General features: G+C 48.3%; 1 protein-coding gene across 1 annotated transcript in view; it reads left to right on the top strand.

Moving 5' to 3' along the window:
* Positions 1-2,439, top strand: part of ZHX2 (zinc fingers and homeoboxes 2) — a 7,830-nt gene extending 5,391 nt beyond the window's left edge. Inside the window, exon 2 of the mRNA XM_010294602.1 lies at positions 2,384-2,439. The gene's annotated coding sequence lies outside the window, so the exon portion shown is untranslated. The remainder of the gene's footprint in view (positions 1-2,383) is intronic.
* Positions 2,440-4,956: the final 2,517 nt, after the last annotated feature.

Here is a 4,956-nt window from a genome sequence, read left to right as displayed (position 1 = left end):
CTGAACCCTACATCAGGCATAAACATGCTCCTTTGATACTCATGATGTTGCTGTTTTCGAAGCTTGCTGTGTGTAGTTTAAAGTGAACATTTCTTGGTGATCGATCTCCATACTCCTGTTGTTGTCTGAATTTGTGTTCAGCTTCTGTAAAACCTGAGCCCTTCCAGACCAGCTCAGTCACTCTCTGCTCCCATGTGTAGCTTTAGGAGTTTCTGAAATTATTAGGGAGTATTTGTGTTACAGCCTAGACAGACCTTATGCCTTAGAAAATTGAGTTGATCTGTGTTTGGCAGATTCTGCTCCTGCTGCAGCCAGCAGGAGTTTCACAAGTGCCTGGCCTTGGCGAGAGCAGGATTCACTCCAGGCTCTGAAATACCATCCCTGGGCTAAGAAAATGCTCTGTTGCTAAGTCCATATCTGAAGCTTTTGGCAAAACTGCATTAATTGCATGGAGCAGGTCAGGTTCCCCAAACAGTGAGACTGGGATACCTGTCCCCATAAGGTACCAGGACCTTCAAGGTGTTGAGTGGCTGCTGTAGGGTGCACTGAAGCCATCACTGAAAATGCTCCAGATTCCGTGTAATGAAGGCTCTTGTAGCAAGGCCCAGGTGCTCTATCAAGACAGTGCTTTAGCTCCCTTTCCATCAATGGAGATATTCCTGCCTTCCAAGAGATATTTCTGCCTTCCAACAGCACAGGTCAAAATTAGGTCTGTTGTCCCTATTTGTACAAGCCTGACAAACAGCAACTGGTCCTAAATTAAATACAGCAAATTGCAGCTCAGACGTGAGAGCGGGACCAGAGCGTGCCAGAGTGGTTGGCAGCTACTGCTGGATTTCGTCACAGCATTGTCTCCCCATGTGGTTTTCCCAAGATCAGTATTTCCTCAGCCCCAGAGCTTTTGGTTTTTTGCTCAGAAGTGTACTTTTTTCCCCCTACCACCACCTTCACCACTTTCTTTTTTAGAGTTGGTTCATGACTTCCATTTTAAGGCCAAACCCTGAAAGATGTAGGCACCAAAGTCCATGGCTCCCCATGGTGGGAGCAAGGCAGGTGGACATCAGGATGTTTCCCATCCCTGGAAGCATTCAAGGTCAGGTTGGACAGGGCTCTGAGTAACCTGATCTAGTTAAAGATGTCCCTGCTCACTGCAGGGGGGTTGGACTAGATGACCTTTAAAGGTCCCTTTGAACCCAAAGATTCTATGATGACACCCCTGAAGATGTGTGCCCTTGTTCTTGATGGCTGTGTCCATTACTCTGTGGAGATGTGCCAAAGGAAAACCATGTCTGGGAGTTGCAAGCCAGAAGAAGAAGGGGAAAAAAAAAAGTCCAAAGGAAGTCACCCCTTGCTTCTGCTGTATGCATTGTACTGGACATCGGAGGCAGTCTGGGTCCTCGTGGTGTCTCCAACCGCTTTTGCACTGCTGCAGCAGCTGAGATCACTCCATTGCTAGTGGCCCAGTGCGTTCTTCAGTGTCTGAAACTGGTAAAAGTGAATAGCACTGGGGTTTACCTCCATTTCTGTCCAAGTTCTTATTTTTCTTGTGGTTTAGGGCTTCATCCATAAAGCTAGCTGTAGTGCCTGCTACTGGTGTTGGGCTCCAAGGCTCCCTGAAGTCAGTGTGGGATTGACCAGTGTTTTTTGCAGAACTTGCGTCACCGTAAAGCACGTCAGGGAGTGGGGCCGAAGTACGGGGGACTTGCCATTTCCCTTGAAACCACGGAGGTGCATTGGAGACCCAAGCTGTAACACAATGAAGGACTTCAGAGGAGGAAGCAAAACCCAATGCAGCATTTAAAATTTTCCAATGAGCGAGGAGGAGCAGGGGGCTATTTGAGGAAAGGTCACAAGGACCAAAGGGAGGACTTTTGCCTTTGGTGTTGGTTCAAGCCTGTGCCCTTTTACTGGGCTCGACCGCATTGCTTTTTCATTGCAGGTGCCAGATAGAGTTCACTGCTTTTGTGGGAAGTAACAGACCTAGTAGCAACATTCATAAAAGGTGTGAAATAAGGGGTTAGCTGAGGTTTTGGTAAGTGCTGCTGCAGGATGGGTGCAGGAAAGCCACCTCGTGCTGCTGCCTGCAGCTCCAGCCTGAGTGGGTGCTTGCACTTCTTGCACGTTTACACCTCATTGGGGAAAAACATGCTGAACACAGTCACTGTCGTAGAGCCCTTGCTCTGTGCCAGGAACTGGGGATATGTGTAGGCGAGTGAGTATTTGCAGGTTGTTTTTTTGGGGGGGTTGTTTCTTTTAATCTCTGGTCCATGGTGCAGCCTTTATGTAGGTGCAGGAACTGTAGCAGATGCCGTGTTATTTGACAGCTTAAACAGTTGCTCATAGTGCCTTCCAAAATAATATGCTGCTTTTATAATTTTTGCAGGGGTACTCCTCAGCTGCACTGTCCTGACGGTGAAGGGGAAATGCTCTCTGAAAATAGAAGAAAAGTCTCTATTTTCCTGCCTGGGGTGAGATAGCGTGTTGCGACTCCAAGTCTCAAACCGCGCTTGCGGAGGCACAGCGAGAAATACTCTTGTGGAGCATCATCATGGGATCGTTTGTAGTGCCAAAGTCCTACTACTGGATTAAAAAAAGAAAAAGAAAGAAAGAGAAAAGGGTCCTTGTACATAGGTTTCTCCTTAGCTTCTCTCCCACCCTCTTTCCTGCCCAGCCTCTTCCTTTACTGGAACAGATTTGTACAACGTGGAAACTTTGTTAACTTTTTAACAGGTGCAAGTTACTCTTGCATGTAATGCCATTGCAAAATTTGGGGGTTGGTTTGGGGGAGGGAGGTGTCTTTTGTGAGGGAGGGAGAGGAGATTTTTTTTTGTTGTTGTTCTGAAGCATTTGAAGACAGATTTGCAGTCTCTTGGAATCTTGTTGGCGCGGATCAACATCTGAGCCCAGATCCCCACCCCGGTTTACATTTCAGCCCATTTAAATGTGTTATGGGGTTGGGGAGGATTGTTCTGGAGTGGTTGGGGTTTGTTTTTGTTTTTTTTTTTCTTGTTGTTTTGACTTTTTTGTTTTGTTTTATGGCCACCTGCTACTGATTGAAGTATTTAAATCTCTGCTTTTCTGTGCTCCTACAAGGCGAGTCTTCTCCAGCTCCTGTACTTCACTCTTCACAAGCCAGTCCCAGCTGTGGGTCTCTGAAGATCTGGCTAGAACACCTTTTTGTTGTTGTTGGGGGGGGGGGGGGGGGGAGCACTTTTTGTTTAAACATGCAGTACAACCCCCAGAGGAGTTGGAGCGAGGAAATTAAGACGCTTCATAATTCGAACTTGTTTGTGTTTCTTTGGCTGGTACAACCATGGACACCATAACCAAGAGTCTGCCCTTCGGCTTTAGGTGTTGTAGCGCACAACAGAAATTTCTGATTAACTCTTGCCACTAAATTTTTAGATCAGTCCTAGGTTCCTGCGTGCACTTTTTGCAAATACTGCTCAGTTGGATTTGTGTGGGGGTGTCTGTCCGTGCATGTGTGAGGAGGAGGAGGAGGGAGTGTGGGTGCATAGGCGAGGGCGTGCGAGAGCCGTCTGGTGCATTCCTCTGATGAGCTGAGTTCAGAAAACTTACCCACCTTTCAGTACGCTGCAAAAATACAATGCTAGGGAGTTTGAATAAATCCAACTTTTCTAACTTGTTGCTCATTTGTTGTAACTCAATAAAACAAAGGCTAAACATTTTGGTAACCTTTTTCTTGTGTCTCTTTTTTTTTTTTTTCCCCCCCTTCCATTTAAAATACAAACTCAGCCCCCACCAGCTCTCCTTGGTGCACAAGAGCTCAGTGTCTGTAGAGCTGCAATTAGGGTTTTAACTGGTTTTGCACTAATCGGCTTGGCAAACGCCAACTGGATTAAAGTGAACTCGGTGAACTACAGATGTTTATTTCCCCGCTGTTAGACAGCTCTTCCCTGCGCGAGGGCGTCAGATAGCACCTGGGAACGGGGATTTGGGGGGGAACCTTTATTTTGGTTGCAAACACAACCTGCATGAATGAATGAATGAAAGAAACTGTCCCCATGACTCACCCATACAGAGTTATTTTTATTAATCATCAGCACAACATTTTAAGTGCCGAGGGAGGTTGGCAGTGGGCGGCGGTGAGCGCTCAGAGACTTTCCTTACAATAAAGTTGTCTGGTTCGTCGCCGGAAGGGAATGACGGGATGGGGCAGCACTTGCGTTTGCCACGTTTGCACATCACGGGCCAAGGGCAAGAGGTCGGGAAGCAACCGCAGCTCCTCCATGGGCAAAGGCAGCCTGACAGCAAGCATGCACGTGTCCCATCGCACACGATGCTGAGTATCGTACCTCTGCCCGCGTGGAGGCCGACGCCGGCGCAGTCACGTCCGTGCCCCCACGCGGGTTGTCAAATGGATGGATGCAAGCGTCAGGTGGCCAAAACGAAAATGCCTCTGAGGACGCTCCTCCAGGACTCCAAAGTTCTAACTGAAACTAATTGCCACTTCTGTCTGCTTTGCTTACATGAAAGGATGCTAATATTTTAATTGCCCTTTGTGCATAGTTTTTAACAGCCACTTGGCGGCTTAATACTCCGGTTTGCGTCTCTCCTGTCTGATGTGCACATAAGTCTGCGTGTCTGGAGCGCTGACCTACTTTGCTTAACCAGCAGCGCTCCCAGGCAGCTCGGCAGGAGCTTTAGGAGCAACAAGACCCACCTGGGTTTTTGGTATTTGTACAGCCCCAGAACGGTGGGATCGGCGGCCGGGACCGGGGCTCTTTAAGATCTCTGCAATTCAAATAAAACAATAGCAGCGGCCCTGGAGTCTGTCATCGCGCGGATAACGAAGCTGAAGCTCTCCCGCAGCAAACAAATGGGTTTGCAAAAGACTGGCACGGCCTTTGCCAGCGTCGGGTGGGTTTGTGCGAGGAGGTTGTGGTGCGGTAGCGACCCTTCAGACGCCGGGTTTCGGCAGGGAAAGCCGAGCCG

Source organism: Phaethon lepturus, unplaced genomic scaffold (assembly GCF_000687285.1).
Source record: "Phaethon lepturus isolate BGI_N335 unplaced genomic scaffold, ASM68728v1 scaffold44259, whole genome shotgun sequence".
Classification (NCBI taxonomy): domain Eukaryota; kingdom Metazoa; phylum Chordata; class Aves; order Phaethontiformes; family Phaethontidae; genus Phaethon; species Phaethon lepturus.
The sequence above is the reverse complement of the archived record's forward strand: the minus strand, read 5'-3'. Positions and strand labels throughout refer to the sequence as shown.